Below are 17,495 nucleotides of genomic sequence, written 5' to 3' on the forward strand. Positions count from 1 at the left end.
CTCCCCTCGCGTTCCTTTCTCATTCGACGCTATACTTTCCGCGTGACTTTGAATCAAGCGATTTCCACTAGGACAAAGAGGACTCTCTTTTTTGATCCTCCCACTATACTTTCGCTCGAGATTACCCGCGAGCGACTGCCTCGTAAAGAAGCACCATTTTTCGAGCCTCTCTACCTGTGTGCTCATTAAGATTTAGAATTAATGCATGTAGCGTTGCTGAGCTCGCTAAACTATTAATCGCTCACTTACATCTGTATCCGTGCACTTCGAGTAGCACTTAACGGATAATTAAAGTCATATAATTATTCTCTGCAGCTCTATACCTACTTTTTATTATATTATCATTTAAATTGAAGGATCATCGTTTTTTTATTGAAGATGAAAAATTATATTGGCTCGGTGCCAATATTTGCTCTTATTATTAAAGGGCTGGTCGGACGAGTCTTTGTATGAAAATATATAGTGGATGAGAGCAAAAAGCACAGAGAGGGAGAAGCTTTGTAACTGGCCGAATGTCGTCAGCTCGTCGAGTTTACGGTAAAATGGCAGATCGAGCCGGGCATAAGATAACCGAGTGGAGAATGGAATGATCATACGCGTTATTGGGAATTGCGAATTCCTTTTATGTCTTTGCATTCACGTCAGACTCGGACCGATAGACCACCCCGCTCTACCCTACTTTAACTCATCTTTACTGTCAATGTCCGGGATATTCCCTCTGAAACTATAACATTGCGGTCGCGCGCGCGCGCGTAACGGTGTCTGACATTTTATCTGCGATCCACTCGTCAATTGATACTCAATTAACGAATTAAAAATTTAATGCTAGAAAAGATATCGAGTGCGAGTGGCAGTAAGGCGGAGAATCTAAAATGTCACCTACCTATAGATATATGTAACCCCCTAGGTCGAGCCACATTGTTAATATCCAAAATTTATGTACGCTTGATCAAAGCACCTTATTGTACTTCTATTTTGCTTCTTCCGTCATACATTGTTGCTTCAATATTATTAATAGGATCTCTTGGTCAAAGAACAATCGTCGAGCACTTAGTCGAAGCATTGCGAAATCAACTTATAGCGGTACGGTATATCTATAGCTTAGCTTGCTTCACTGACAGGCTCCGAATAAACGAGTGAATTGTACGAAATGTTCGATAATTAACTCTAACAACTAGAGAGGACTTTGTACAAGCTGAATAAACGCAGTGTAAAACGATGGTGAAACAGCGGATGTATTTTTTGTTTTTAAACGTATAAATAGGTAAATACTGTCACTACCAGGGATGAAATCCCTTCAATTCCCTTCTCATGAAAAATTGATCAAACAAAATTGTCGTGAAAAAGCAGCTGGAAATATCGAGTTTACTCCAATATGCTCGTTACACCTTTGTAACCAGCTACATCTTGTTTCTCCAGAATTTAATCTTCTCGGATCGCGAGTAGCATTTACCCAGGAATCCATTGGGCTTCGAGCGAAATGAAAATTAAATTCTAAAGAGTTGCCTGAAATAATCAATTTGAACATGGCTGAAACAGTTGTTTTGAATACCTCCAAGAGATTTCTGCATGCCATTAATTTCAATTTATATATTCTACTGTATCATTATATGTATATGCATGTAGGAGGAAAGTAAAATTTTCATTTTTTCACCCGGACAATTTCAGCAGTGTGTCCGTAAAGATTCGAACGACAACGGCTACCGCGAGAGATTATTCGTGAAAATAGCGCGTGTTACACGTGGTTCGATAGACTCGATTAGTTTTCGAAGCGTTTGGATGTGCAAATAAGTTTGCTCGGTCGTAATAAGCGTTATGGAGTTTCCCTGCAATGCGAGTGGTTGAAAGTCTGGTATCTCGTGCAGAAATAATATTATCGCGTAAATGAATTTTTTGCCATATGTATATAAAGTCAGATTTCAAATGATCGTCAATAACGATGCTATAAAACAATACTAAATTATAAGCTATTAACTAAGAGACTGACTATAGATTCATTTGAGTTTTGACAATAATGATTTGCATCATATGCTTTGGAATGTTTGTTTGAAGAGTAAGATTAATTCATAGCTATATACGTGTGACTGGCTGATCAGTTTTGTTTGAATGCAAGAAAAGATAGAATTATGGACAATATGTAAACATTATGGGCTGTGCAAAATCTTAATGATAATTAAAATACCATGAAGGAGAGATTTTTTAAATAGATATTAGGCTACTTAGGTTTGTAGGCTTATTGAAGTTGATTAAAAGGTGCATGGAGAAGAGTTGAAAAGGAGAAGAAGCACTCGAGTTTTTGGTAGGGCGAAGTTTAGTCGCTCGGTTGGTGGGCTGTGAAAGAGGGAAGAAAACGTAAGAAAGAGGGACGGAATTCACTTCATAATCTTCGTAACAAGCGCCCTCTTCGTATCCCGCCTCCTTCTACCGTCTGCTCTGCTTGAAGGGCCCTCTTCGATAAATCACGCGCCCGGAGCTCCGTGTAAACAGGACCGACTTAATAAATCTAATTATCTGCTACGCGCCGGAGCCTGTGCAGGAAAAATAATTTATCGTTGAAATTTTCGTGTCGATATCTCGCGCGCTCTCTTCCTATTCTCATTGCGTGAAATGAGATCTTCCGGCTCTTAACTTGTCACCTTATTGTTGATTCATCGCTCATTTCGTCAATAAAATGGTGACTCGCTTCTACTTATGTCTGTCCCCCCTCCTAATCTTAGCTAGAGGTCTTTAAGATTTACTCCCGAAACTATTATTGCTGCTTGACTGAGCCAAAGTGCCCTTAAACCTCAATTAATAATTTGTAGAACAAAATATTTGCCTGGATTTATAAGTAAATGTGACAGAGGGTACACCTACTCTCATTTCCTTCCATAATCTTTCGTTTCCTACTGGATCTCTGCTGCTTCTCTTCATAGTTCTTTTGTTCCAAAGCTCTTTGTTCTGACAAAACTTCTTGATTAGGGATTTGACAATATTTTTTTATGGCATTTCCCTTGACGCAGAAGTGAGGGGGTAATCGCTGTGCGAGCTATCTTTTAAATCCATTACCCACTTTACATTTTATATTTATCTAGCCTGTTAAATACACCGTTGTTGAATCATTCTCGTTCCTCTGTGTTCAGTCGGTATAAGGAATCAGAAAATCTCGATCAGTATCATTGTTTGCTTGGAAGCCACGTCACTGCAGGATGAACTTATTAACGCAAAGAGTCGAGAACTGCGAAATAGTCAATGTTAAAATACACATGCACACCCTTACATATAAATAGAGATTATTTTTAAGTAAACCTATTTGTAATAAGTCAGTTTCAATTTATTTAATTGCATGTATGTATGTGAAATATAACAGTATGAAAAATTCACGTCTTATTTAAGGGAAATTACATTATATATTTTGTGATACCTTTTTCATTGTCGTACTAAATAAAATCATTAGACATAGTGAAATCATATAAATTGTAAATTGTGAGGTCTCATTTTGGCGTTTCAGGTGTCACGAAGTTCTTGGGATGTTTGTTCGGGGCTAGGTTTTCTGACGGCCGCTCGACTGTATGCAATGCATGCCAAATAGAATTTCTCACACGTACCACATTGCCACGACAAGCTGTAATTCCCTTGATTCAAAGGAAAATTTTCACTTTAAACAACTCTGAATGCTTTTTTTACCAAAGAAAATTTATGCACCGCATAATTTGACTAATTTCATTTTCTGATAGGAACCTTCCAGAGAAAAATATGTTTGATAAATAAAGAAACGCGTGATTTTATAATTTCAATGAAAAAAAAAACTGTATTGAGTAATATTAAAAGATGTACATATATATATCAGCAAGATTAAACCGATATTCCATTTGTGATCCTGTAAGTTGCTCTGCGACATGCAGAGATATAACGGAGACAGAGGAAGTATAAGGGAGATATCGGAAGGAATCATTGAGAGGACACCGGTCATAAGAAATGGTATATAGATTCGCTCGGTCGGTGACTTGAAAGAAGTAAGAGACGAAGAAGGAGAATAAAGCACGAAAATGGAACAGATACAGTGAAATCGAAGGAGCAACTTTTGTATTCTTTTAAGTCTGGCTTCGTACGTTCATGCAGACATTCGTCCCCTTTGTCTCTCCAACAGTATCGAGGTAGTTGAGATTTCGGCAAGCAGCCAAACGGGGCTTTACATCCTAATCTATATCTCGTTATAATGATTTTATTTTTCCGCGGATACCGGGTAATAACCGTCAGAAATAAAGTAGACGGAACCTACTTCTATATTGTTTCATATATGTTTAAGTATTATCTTTCGTCGTGCTCAAAGACAAATTTGTTATCAGTGCGTGAGTATATAACGTTTTGATAATGGGAGCAGTAAGGAGTGTTTCTCGAGCAACTAGATTTTTGGTTAGAAAATCCAAGTGGCAGAACACTTAAGAATGGAGAGAAGGGGGTATTAAGCGAGATATCGAAGAATCGAAGGAACAGCTCCTTATGCTGCTTCAAGGCAGACCACTTCCTTCCACGCGAATCCTCGCTCTTTCGCCTTTTCCTGTTTCTCTTTCTCTCTCTCTCCCCCCCCCCCCCCGCCCCCCCCGTTTCCTTCAGTTGGAAGAGCAGTTTAGGTTTCTCGCTTCGCCAGGTATCCAGTCTAATCCTTTCTCCTTTTCCACTCTTCAACTGCAAAACTCGCTCCCCTTCTCTCGTCGGACCCTCTTCCTTCAGTGGAAAGCATGCTGACTAGCAGACTCAATGCCTGACTGGCTACTGGCTGGCTGGCTGCCTCAAACTGGCAACTCGTGTTGGTTTTATGACATTATTTTCCTCGCGCTCCAAACTTCTCGATTACTTTTATTAGAATGCAACTCTGGGAATTAACGTGGCAGAGAACTTGGCCGGCTTGTTTGCGAGACGACTTCGCATTATAGCTGCGCGCGAGAGCTCTTTCAACACCAACCTTCCAGCCCCTTCCCTTCCCCCATCCTTGAAGCAGAAACATGCTAGAGCACCCACCCCCATAGCCCTGGATCGTGCTTACCACCACCTTTTAGCTATAGCCATGAAGAACCAGACTTTCGACATCAAGCGTCCTGGAAGAAAGGTAGACCCTCCCCCTTCTTCTCTCTTTTTACTTTCCTTTTTTATCGTACTTTTTATGCCGTGCTTCGCTGAACATCTCGCAAGAACTTTATTAACAAAGGTGTATGGATTTCCGTCTATTCCCGTAACTCCCTCCTCCCTAGAATAATTGTGCTTTCGATTAATATTTTATATAATGCTTTCAATCGTATGAATTTTTTAAGTTTCCAAATTTTTTGGTTATCCAGTAGAATGGGTTTTTAGATGGAGAAATCAATGCCTCGTTCGAACAGAGATAACTCTAGGATTTTACTCCCTTTCAACATATATCTTTGATTGATGACTATTATACCAGTAGCTTTAATGCATTACTTTGGTTAGATTAATAGGTCTCTTACGTCACTGGTGATTCTGTCCGCCGAGCACTATGTTCTGGGTAATTTCGCGTAATGGAAACCGTGAAAAATAATTGAGTGGAAAAGTGTTGCGAAAATGATACGACGTCTTAGGTACAGATTGCTAATAAAAGCGCCATATCCCACGAAAACTATATAATAATCTCATTTCTAAAAGTTGACCTGCTGTCTTGTGGAATCTAATAAATATTAGGATGACGCGTGTACTTTGCCTTCTGGCGTAGTCTTGAATGAGAATATTTAGATAGATGCATATTACCAGCTACTTATAAGCGCTGTGCCGTTAAGATTTATGGACTTTTCCAACGTAATGTCGCTATACACACCTATTCTCTGAAATGAGTAGCATCAGCTTCAAAGTTTTCCTGTAAACACAGAAACCTGTTTATACTTTACGTCGTGCAATGCTGCTACCACCTAGCCCAAAACATCTCGATGTGTTATACCTTATTTTCATTTCAGGGGAAAATCATGATCGTTTCGATCGCGTATATTGTACACGATGAATGATCGCTGGGCGTTGAAGTCTGTTAAGGAAAGGAAGAATCGAGGCTGTTAATTTGGGAATCGCTTAAAAATTCTGAAGGATTGGAAAACTGCGTCATGATTCACAAGTCGAAGCGAGTATGGCGGAAGTTTGGTAACGGGATTACCGTGAAACCACCTGCGGTGTTCCACGGGCAAATCCGATGTGTCCGTGGGCCGCAGGCTAACTCGTCCGGAACGAGTTCGAAACAGGTCGGTAGGAGCGTGTGCGTAGCAATCTGTCGTGTGTATGGGAGATAGGAGCGCGCTATAATTGCAATGATCGAAGAAGTTGGATGAATTCCGGCCGAGCGAACCACAACCTTCCCGATAATTTCACTCTCCTTCGTAAGAGAGGCTGACTCTGAAGGACTTAATCGTGACCGGCCTGGCTCGCCTTCTCCGAGCTACACTTAGCCCTGCACTTACCCGGAAAACCACGACATACGCCGATGAACTCGAGATTCAATTAAATTAGGGGCCCGATCTATCGTATTATTAATATCCTCCCTCCTCTCCCTCCAATATTCTAAATCCTTGGAAAATTGCCTTTTCCTCCTGATGGAAAAACTTGCAGATTTCGCCGTATGTACGTCTCCTTATTCCGATCGAATCGATCTACTGCGTACACCTCGCTGTTTGGCAGAGACACATAAATGTCTCGTGTTTGCTGCAAGAATATCCAAGTTATATTTACAAGCCTGGAGAATCGTTACATGATCATTCAGAAATATAACGAAATAAATCCGGTAGGATGGAGGGTATAAGCTTGGAGAGTCCGGCCAGCGTATCCTTTTTAGGCGAGTATAACGCGGAACGTCGGAGTAAAGAGGGTATTGAAAGGGTGTATCGGTCGTACTCGACGATATCTCTCTTTCTGCTTTCTCCTCCCATGTGTGCGATTGTAGCACACGAATCGAATCGCAAGTAGGGACTGTTTTACTGTTCATCGGCCGGGGAGAACAAGTTCTGTTTCTGCCGGCGTATTGTATCGTATTGTTCTATTGGAATATACGATCCGGACGCGCTCCCTTTCCCCCTCCATTCCCCGACCATTCAATCCCCTCCGACCCCACTCGCGTCTCGACGGCCCACCGATGTCCACTACGCTATTTCCGGCGCGATCGTCCAAAGGACCGGGATAAAGTTATATCGCATTTCCACTCTGTCGACGAACTCTAACAAACTTTCCCTCGCAGTTCACTGGCTTACTTCGTTAAGGTGAATGCTGCTTATTGATGAAATTTCTTCGATACTCGACAAATACTTGGAAACAATGTTTGCGGTATTTATAACAGCAATAATCTATCTCCTTATTGAAACAGAACTTTCCTCTTTTCTCATTATTAAGAAAAATATTCCATCGTTATTGGGCCTCTCTATGTTTATCCATTATTCAATTATTATGATTGATGAGAAGAATATATATATAGTGGGATTTTTTGTGAGAATTGAAAATTAGGGGGTGGATGTATTGGGTGATATTTAGACATGCATAGCTTGGCACATGAAGCGATATAAGATTGTGGTTCTCGCTATATCGAGCAAGCAATCTCGGCAACGCCCAGAAAAGATTGTTACGGGAAGCGAGAATTGCATCTACATTTTTCATATGGCGAGGAAACCGTGCGTCAGGCCAGAATCCGACGGAAACTTCGATAAGCGCGTTCTTTTTTGGCAGTGCGCGCGGGTCACGGTGGAGACACGCGGGGAGAAGGAGCTTCCTTATCGTCGTCGGAAAGATAGACGAACGTCATACAGCCGGATTATCCGGATTTTCAGTGGTTCGCGATCGATCGTCCATCCTCTGTCGCGAAAACAGAACGCTCATCCCTTTTCCAGTTCGCCTTGCTGCTCCGCAAATTTCCACACAACCTTTCCTTTCTACAAAAACATAGAAATTCAATATTTAACATCCAGTAATCGCTTAAAAGACTTTTGAAAATATGATCTTTTTTCAAATCTACTGCAAATCATCTAAAGTGTAGGTATACTCTCCGCCTAAAGAAGGTTATTGTTCTTATATCGTTATATGTGTAAACAATTAGTCTTAATATTTTTGTTTGGATTTATCAGTCTACCGTGTATGAGTTCTAATTAACTGCTATTAATTGGGGAAGGCGAATTATATAAAAGTTTCGGAAATTCAATTATTTTTGCTGACGCCGGTACAAATTTAGAAGATAAGTTTATCTTGATCATTAAAAAACTGTCATAACTATATTTCTTTATTCTTAGTAGCATTTCGAACTAGTACTATTTAACTTTAAAATGATAGGTGAACAGATTAATTTGAACAATTTTCTTATAGTGTTACTGTCTTCAGTTCATTTAAAATATTAAAAAAGATTATAATAAACGACCGAATTGTTAAATTTCTTATTTATTTTTCTTCTTCAGTGTTTGATAACATTTGTATAATGCAGATGAGTTTTATAGTTTATTATAGCGTTGATAGCCTTTGCCCAAAAAGACGTGATGCGCTTTAGGCTTGCCTATATAGGGCAAAGAGGGCAAAAAACACCCTCTTTTACTTTCCGAATAAAAAGAAATTATGATATTAAATTATACTGCGAATGTATTTTGTTACATATATCAGACTTGGATAACTACTATATCTAATTTTATCATGAATATTCCATTATCAATTAAAATCACAATTTTGTTGTTTTGCAAACCTTAAATGATCCTATTAAGGCCACCTTCCCCTAAGTTTCTTTTAAATCTGCATTAAACATTGATTGCTATCTACTTTCAATATGCAGCCATATACTTAATGTATACTTATTCGCACAAAAAAGCTTCATTAATATAATTATTACACGCACTGACATTCAAAATACAAAATGTACTGCTGTCGCAATATTATTTTTAGGATAAACTTCGTTGAAGGGTTTTTCGGTGATAGAATATAATTGTTCAGGGCTGCTAAAATTTTAACCCTAAATCTTTCCGTAAGGAGAGAACTGTTTAAAAAAAAATATATATATATATATCTTTTTGTGCAGCATCTGCAAGCTTGAGGCATCTTGCGATGTCAGCAAGAGTCTCCTGATAGGATTAAAAGTTACTGTAACCTACTTTGGCGGAGCGTTGTCATTTGGTAAAAACGGCAAAGTTCATCCGGAACAAGTCGATGTTCGCTCGGTGGGGGGCAAGAGACGAAGAACGATTCGATATGGAAGTCCCTTTGCCCCTTTATCACCGCGCTGCATTCCCGCTCCATCACCATGACAATACAGTAGAATTCATGGTTTGGAATCACGATACAAGCCGCTTTCATCTGCATGCGTCCGCCCGTGCAAGTAATGTCTGTTCTTGCGTATACATATATCGCCCACGAGACAAATACTACTTCCTCCCGTTTTAATACACCTCCCCCTCGTATATAATATCTCATTCCCACGAATGGATTTCGTTTCCACCTCATTCACGAGACTATTAGGAGCAAAAAAAATTCCAATCTTACCATTGAGTTTTACGCTGCAGAAACTACGTTGCATGAAATCGATTATCAAATGCTTTTCGCTCCTATTATATAAAGATAATTGGCGTTGAACGGAGTCGATCGAAATGGTACTAGAGTCATTTCGAGAGAGCATTCCTTGTCCAAGTAGTGGTGTACGCGTGGTACGTGGTAGTGACGTAAGGCGCTTCGACGATCGACGCGCGAGTACCAACCGTTTCGAGTGTTTATTAGCCGCGAAACTTAGGCTCGCGTCCCACTGACTCGGAATATCGTCTTCCTACATTCCTCCTACAGCTCTAGGCGTTCGGAATACTAAGTCATGTGCTAGCAGAACTATATATATATATATATATATATATATATATATACCGTCTAAAGATTAGGAGCGAACCGAACCATACCGACGTTATAGATGCCATAGACACTACTGAGAGTACCTGTTAACGGCTATATATTCGCCCCGTGGTTGTTGCACCAGAGAATGCCCATTATCCGCACAATCGCTCCCAGATGAAAATCACTCCTCCTAACATCGCGCTGAATTTCTAAATCGATCTGACGAGAGAATTCCAGTTTACTCCAACTCCTCTTGGCAATTGACTGTTCCTCTGCGCTAAACGTTCAATTGTACAATTTCAAACGACTCTTCTATTTTCCTCTATTATGTAATACACGGGGGAAAAATGCTAAGGAGTGTGCTCTAGAAATAATTCGATTCCTCTTAATTATTTCTCGGGTGCACCCGACCAGCGAGAAGTTTTTCACGAGTAAACGACCACGAGTTACCGGGAGCAAATATTAGTCTACGTGACAAAAGTTTCCCACTGCATTCAAAGGATCAACAAAATGAACCAATCGATCGAACGTTTAATTTAGCTCATTGACGGCCATTTAAATTAATTGCTCGAATAGGTAAGCCTTTCTTCGCACTGCATATTATACGAAAGATTATGAGAAAGAGTTTTTTACGGTTTTTGCGAAAAGAAAAAAGACAGAAAAATAGGAGGAGAGGGGGGGGGGGGGGAAATGCTGAGAAGAGGTAGATCTTGGAGATCGTAAAAGAAGCATTCGTTTTTGTCAAAGGTGAATTCACTGCGAATACAATAAATTCGTATATATCGGCGTGAAATTCTGTCGAGTGCAAAGCCCCCAACCGATTTATGACAAGATATGTCGAGCATCGAGAAGTTAGAGTCAGGAGGATTTCTGATTCTGGAAGGATACGTGTAAGGCTAGAGGTATTCGGTGGGCCTAATTACATACATATATGTAAGCCGTTATGATAATCACTTGGCGAGTGTACAACCACGCATGTGTATATGTACCATCAGGGCATCTATTGTTTTGGCACCAAGAATATATCTTAGAGAATTTCTCGTCGAGGTGTTGTGCCAACTTGGCTAGCTGAAAATCTCGCAAGATGAACGACCCTTTCCCTCTGAATTGGTCCCCAGTCTGTGGCTTAGATTCTGAGCTTTATCTTTCAAAAAATGCAATACATCTACGGGTAATCCAAAAATATGAGCAACGTAGTGCATCTGTATGAGAGAATTAATAATCTCAGCTGTGATTAAGTAGTTTTTAAAAATAAGATACACGTCGTTAAATATTCGTTATAATTTCTCATTATACTGAAGGATTGCTTTAAGGTCTCTTACATACATATATGTAACGCGTTATGGTAATTTGACTCTTGAGGAAGCACGTGCCTTAGCACGAGACTCCTATTTGGTGTGATTCGCATTGCTGCTGAATGTTTGGGAGGATTCTCGAGAGCGGCAGAGGAAATGGATGAAGGAATAGAGAATAGTCGGTTTATTAGCTGAAACGCTAGACCTTGGAAAAAGGTATGCGTAGAATTCCAGTTGGTGCGGTCTCGACTGTTCCGCAGGAAAGAAGCTATAAGTGAGGTGTAAAGCGGTTCGAATAAAAGTCCGGATCAGGTCGATTGAGGACTGGTCAATGGTTGCTGTGGTTTTTTCCAGTAAACCACGAAACCAAGATTGAAAATTCGATCAGGAATGATTGTCGAGAATGCACTTTCTCCGCCAGAACTTCAATAAAACCATAAATTCAACATTCATGACCTATGACCGATGAAAAAAAAATCGTTTTGATTAAAACTGTGATTTGATAATTATTTTTTTCTTGGTTCACTTTCTGAAAAGAATCAAGTCAACGATAAATATTTAATTAAATTCTTATACATATGAAAAGTTTCCTATCTCGCATCATTATACACTCATTATAGCTAGTTTTTAAAGTCAATATAGAATAATTATCACAAATATAGATTGTTGATTTTCGAATTATTGTTGCCTATTTGACATCTGTAGAGTTTCGATCCAGAACGTAGTGCGATTGATTAGCTAGCATAAATTAGTGGCACGTAGTTGTAAAAGTTGTAGGAGAGGGGATTGGTTGGTAAATGCGATATCGCCAAGCCCATTCGTGGAAAGGAACGAAGTTATAAACGAAACCGGTGTGGCTCGAATAAAAAGCAGCCAGGGTGGTAGCGGCGGCATCGTTCCTCATTGCGGAAGTAGGAAGTCGGGGATGAAAACTCGATCAAGGGGGCTGGAGTTGCGCGTGAGGAAAGGGCGACGCGCCTGCTGCTGAGGAGAAAGAATCAGGCTTTGGCTGAAAAAAGTGGTCGGAGGTGTTCGGAAGGACCGAGATGTCCACTATAGGGATTTTTACCCAGGCGATATACCTCTGCTCGTGGCTTGATTTCAAATGATCCTGGATTTCTCTGCAGTCTTGAATAAAAAAAAAAAAAAAAAAAAAAAAAGAAATAGCAGGGAAAGTGAAACGAATTCTTCTCCACCAGCTCTTTCTATTACGTTCTCTTGCATTTCCATTTATTCTCACCCTTTACCTGGTCTCTGTAAAGCTACATCGACCAGGCCACTCTTATTATCTAGGGCAATTTCTCTCTCCCTCTCCCTCCCTCCCTCCCTCCCTGCTCTTATTTCCTTTCGTTTACTTTTTTTATTAACTCACGCGAGCTGGCCAGGGACCGAAATTAAATATTCTTTTCTCCAGTGTCCTTTCTGCATCTTCTCAGCTTTCCCCGAGAACCCTGTAGTTCCTTCTTCTCCATGCGATCCTGTTCTATGTCAAATCCTATTTCAAAGCAGCTACGATATAAGCGAACTTTGGACAGTATGAAAAATCGGATTTCAAAGAAGGAATTCGTACCTTGTCAGCCCCCTGTGTGTGGCAAGCTACAACATGGGACGACTAGGGTGTCTTGAGATTGTATATTTTTCAGCAAATAACGAGATGGTTCCTATCGTTATGTCCGGCAAGTTTTTGATTTTTAAGGATATCCTTCAATTGCAGGTGCTTCTTCGATGAATTTTCCACCACAGCATGCGCAAAAATCAGTCGCTTTTCACTTGGTGCTCCATATATAACGCTTAGGATTTCCCACGAATGGATAGCATTCTTCCGAATCGCGTACTTTATATTTTAGCCTCGTTTGTGCGTCGAACGTTCTAACGAGCTTCTTTTGAAATTTAACTCGCCTAGTGCCTTTTTTCTGCTTTCAATATACGCTGAATTTACCTGCAGCAGAAACAGTTCTTTCCATTAGCATTCATTAACCGAGACTATTTAGAAAACTCGATATGTATATCGTATAAAATAAGATAATTACGAAAATAATTGAGAAACTATTTGCGGTTTAACAGCTAATTCTGAAATGTAATTAAAAAGCTTCTACTTCCAATTAATATTATAAAGCGGACATGTGTGTGTGTGGGGTTTGAAAGACACCAGCTACTTTGAATGTCTTCTAGCTTTTTGTTATTAAATAATTTATCATGGAAAACTTTATTTGAATGCAGATTAATGCTTGTATTAACGACGATTTATGTGTATAGAGCGATATTCACGATAAATAATATTCCTAAACATACTATACAGTATTTACCACACTTTAAGTGTTAAATTTTAAACATAAACTTCTTGCTTGGTATATATCGTAGACTTTCTGTGATCTTTAAATGTTGCATAATATTTACGAAACTATTCTAAATAAATGAAATGGTTGAAATTGTATCAAATGTGTATTAAATATATTCTATCTAATTTTTAGTTTATCTGTGCGGTTAAACTGTATTTCATTGTCCTTCTCCCCCCAGCATTATTTGCAGCTAATTTCAAAGCTCTAGGGTACCGAGACGATGGTTAATATTAATGAGTAGACAAACAATGTTTCAAGCGACGGAAAACTGAATCAATAAATGCGTCGTCTCTAGAGATCGCTAGACGGTGTTTCAAGCTTACGTCACAGAAATGTAAGTAGGTTTAGTTGGTGCCTAACAGTATTATACCAGCTGCAATCGAGTCAAGTTTGACGCCTGCTTAAATTTTAAAGGAGAGTGAAATGGTGAGTTGACCTAATAGTTAACTGGACTGCTCACAGCCAAGACATTCGGTCCTGATAATTAATAGCGTTTTGGTGTGATCTTATCCAGCTTTGGGAACAAAGGGTATGGTTCCTTTTCACCCGGACATAGTATTAATACTAATTACCAAAAATAAAAGGTTATATAGAATATTACTGCAGTGTTGATTTTTCTCAAACTCGCCATACGCTGCTGGCTTTCTTGATATGTTCTGTAATGGTAAATATTTAATGGATAACCTTGAGCATTTTTTGTATCAAATGGCATAAACAAAACCCACGACTAGCCCGCTTTTTCTTTATGGACCATTTGTCGTAATGAGCCTTTTTGGTTCACCGTTCGATGCGACTGTTAGGATCCATTGCCAGGAAACGCCATCAGACTGCTAGATGATCACTTAGCATTCCCCATTTTTCATCGAGACCCTGAAAGCTTTCGAAATAAAAATTCCCACTGTGGATTCTTACAAATACTGATAAATTTTCTTGCAAAACTTTACAAAGGGTATTTCATCATAAAACAATTCTTGAAGCATTTATTAAATACTTGATTAAAAAAAAAAATGAAATTATGATCATTAATATTTGATGAATTTGGGGAGAAATAATGAAACAGTGGTGGAAAATGTACGTGGGCTACTTAAAGTTTTGCTAATAAAGGAATGAAGAGAGGATCGAAGCTCATTAGAAAGGCGGTCAAACCATAAAGAGAAAAGTGTAGGAGGGGTGAAAAGGGGAAGGGAGGAAGAGGGGGGGAGTGAGCGCGCGAGCTGCTTAATTCTGCACACAGTCTGCAATTATCGTAGAAGGGTGAAGGGGTGGGTGAAAGGAAAAGGGGAGTTCGGTGGCAATAAGGTGAGGCCCTCGGCACCAAAGTGAAACTTGGAAATGACAAGGAAACGTTCAAGAAAGGAAATAGGAACGGAGTGCTTCCAAAGTGGCCTCATCAGTATGCAAAATGTACGGAGTCGCGGAAGGGTGCACGCGTGGCCTCTTGCGTCTTCTATTTGCTCACCCCTTCCCCTAACCGGCTCCTTTTAACCCCTTCCCTTCTCCCTCCCCACTCCAAACCCAACACTGGTACCCTCCGCTTCTACCGATGCAATTTACCTTCTTCTATCTCGTTGCTCTTTCATCCTTCTTTCTATCAAAGATAAACCGTTAACGAATCGATAATCCAATATATATATATTGGCGGGTCAATTTTAACGAACGATATGCCAACAAATATAATGGCGAAGCAAAAATATTATCTCAGATATCAATTTTGATGGCCCGGTGCCACTAGGTCGTTAATTTAAAAAAAGATTTGATTACAGCATGAGATTAAAGGTAAATGGCTTAAACCAGCGAGTGTTTTCACTCACCTAGATTATTCCAAGTCTCCTTCTCGCGCGTCACGACTCTCGCGTGAAATATTTTTCCCTGCACGACATATTCCCTTTACGCGAAAAGGAAGATTTAAAATAATTGAGAGGCCCAGGTACACAGTAAACAAGTGCTCGCCATGACGATTATACTTAAAGCGCGCTTGGCTTCAACTTTAAGTTGCAATTACACGTAGTTCATGAGGAAGCACGAGTGTGCCTGCTACGAGTGCAAGTCGTTATAATTATCTACAATTGTTCGTGTCTCGTCAACCAGTCCATCCTCGTCTCCAACGACTTTTCATTTTGTTTTGATCCCGCACTCTCCAACTCCGTGCACACTCCGCATCCGTTCCACCAATCCCCCATTACATCTTTGATGTACCAATGAAGTTAGTTTGCTAAGAAACTCCGTCGACCCGTAGAATATTCTCCTCTTTCGTTTTTATTTCTGCCCTGCCCTTTTCTTTCCTTTCCCTTTCACTCCACCCACTCTTCAAATACTGAATTGGTTTGAAGCCACGCACTCGCATCTTCCAGGAATTACCTTGATAAATTTATATCTCGTTTTGCTTGTTTCACACTTTTATGATTCGCCGTGGAAAAGTGTAATTGGCAAGATCGCGCAGCAAAATGTATATCAAATTATATCTGCAGTAAATGAATCTTTTGTTTTTCTCGTTAGTCTATCTTTCCTGCGTTATACTATATTCGATGCCTTTGTATTACAATCGGCAACGGAGAGGTTTAATTTTCACCAAAGATTTGGTGACTTCGATACAGGTTGGCGAATTCTTTTCTCTTGGGGGGGGGGGGGGGGGGGAGGAAGGATGAGCAGCAAAAAGGATCGACGAGTCTGATTCAGTGGGCCAGCTTTCGCGAGGAATATGAAAGGCATTGAAGAAAAGCTGTATGAATAATAGCAAAAAATAATTGGAGGACTCGGTAGGGGGCACGCCTTAAGAAGTACCTGTAGAAAGGTCACAGCAAATGCAAATGCCGAGCCTCAGGAAGCTTCTTGGCCAAGATTCCGAAGCGATTCTGGCTGAATTTCTCTGTTGCCCTCTCCTATTGTGAACAAAAAACTGGAGCAGTCTAGATTGTGGCTTCGAGCTTTGAGCTTATTTGACAGTGAGCTCCATCGCAAAAAAGTCGAAGCTTTTAATCTTATGTGTTCCGTTTGTAAGGATCCTCATACAAATATCTTATAGTTTGTCGTTGGTTGTCGCTCTAATGGGTGAACGTGCTGCTTATTTTTGAATAACAGTAATTCTTTTTCAACATATACCCTCTTTATATATGAAAGATATATTTGTTCGACGAATAAACACTCACTATAATATTTCTCTCATTATTAAATTAATTTATTCATATTATATTTTGGTCACTTACCGAGCAAAATCTTATAGACGGTAGAACAACAGTTACTTTACTGTATATATAGGTATAATTTAACGTTGGCGACTTTAATTTTTAATTCGGATGGATTAAAGCCGAGGCTTTGCTGACTTAATCGCCTTAATCGAATGGTATAACTGGCGCGAACAGGTAGCTAAGTGTAACGCGATAGACGCGATCGATAAAAGCCCAAGCGGTTCTGGGACCCGTTGTTGGTTGGCAATTAGTTTAGGGTAGAATAGCCGTCACCGATTTATACTGTGCAGTCCCGCCTCCACAGCTATACCAGGCTCTTTGGCAATGACTGCCAATTTAAAAATTCATGCCTTCCAATCTTTTGTAATCCACTTTTGGCTGCTGACACGTTGCTACCGCTAGCACATGTATGACATAATTTTCCCCGCTGGCTTCCTAGGCATTTCTAATTAATGAAATTGGATTATTGATTTCATCTAACACATATTTCTGAGAAAATTCATTTTTTCTTTATTTCTAACGGCTAATAAATGTATTATAAAAAATATTTATACAAATATTTTAGATTATTATCTATACTATTGACGAAAGAATAGGCATTATTTTGCCAGATAAGCCTTTAAAGCTATTTGTTTGGCTGATGTTCCGTCGGGAACGTTCAACGAAATTTTTGAGGTTATTCAATTCGGTCAGGAGCAACAGAATCACAGAGGCCGAATTGTATGTAAGCAAAGGAGTGCGGCGTATTAGATGTCATTGAGTATCTCTACACCAAGCAGGCCGCCTCCAGGAGCGGTTGGGCCGTTCCAGGAACACTCAGCCAGGGCGCTCTCTCCATGGTCCGTTCTCGAGCCATAAGACTA

At 39.8% G+C, this 17,495-nt stretch overlaps 1 protein-coding gene across 6 annotated transcripts in view; it reads left to right on the plus strand.

The window, feature by feature from the left end:
• LOC136773422 (zwei Ig domain protein zig-8-like) overlaps nt 1-17,495 on the plus strand; it is a 57,719-nt gene that overhangs the window by 26,078 nt on the left and 14,146 nt on the right. The window lies entirely within an intron of this gene.

Source organism: Prorops nasuta, unplaced genomic scaffold, assembly GCF_024137725.1.
Source record: "Prorops nasuta isolate Cenicafe-Biocafe unplaced genomic scaffold, Cenicafe_Pnas_1.2 PNAS00005, whole genome shotgun sequence".
NCBI classification, from domain to species: domain Eukaryota; kingdom Metazoa; phylum Arthropoda; class Insecta; order Hymenoptera; family Bethylidae; genus Prorops; species Prorops nasuta.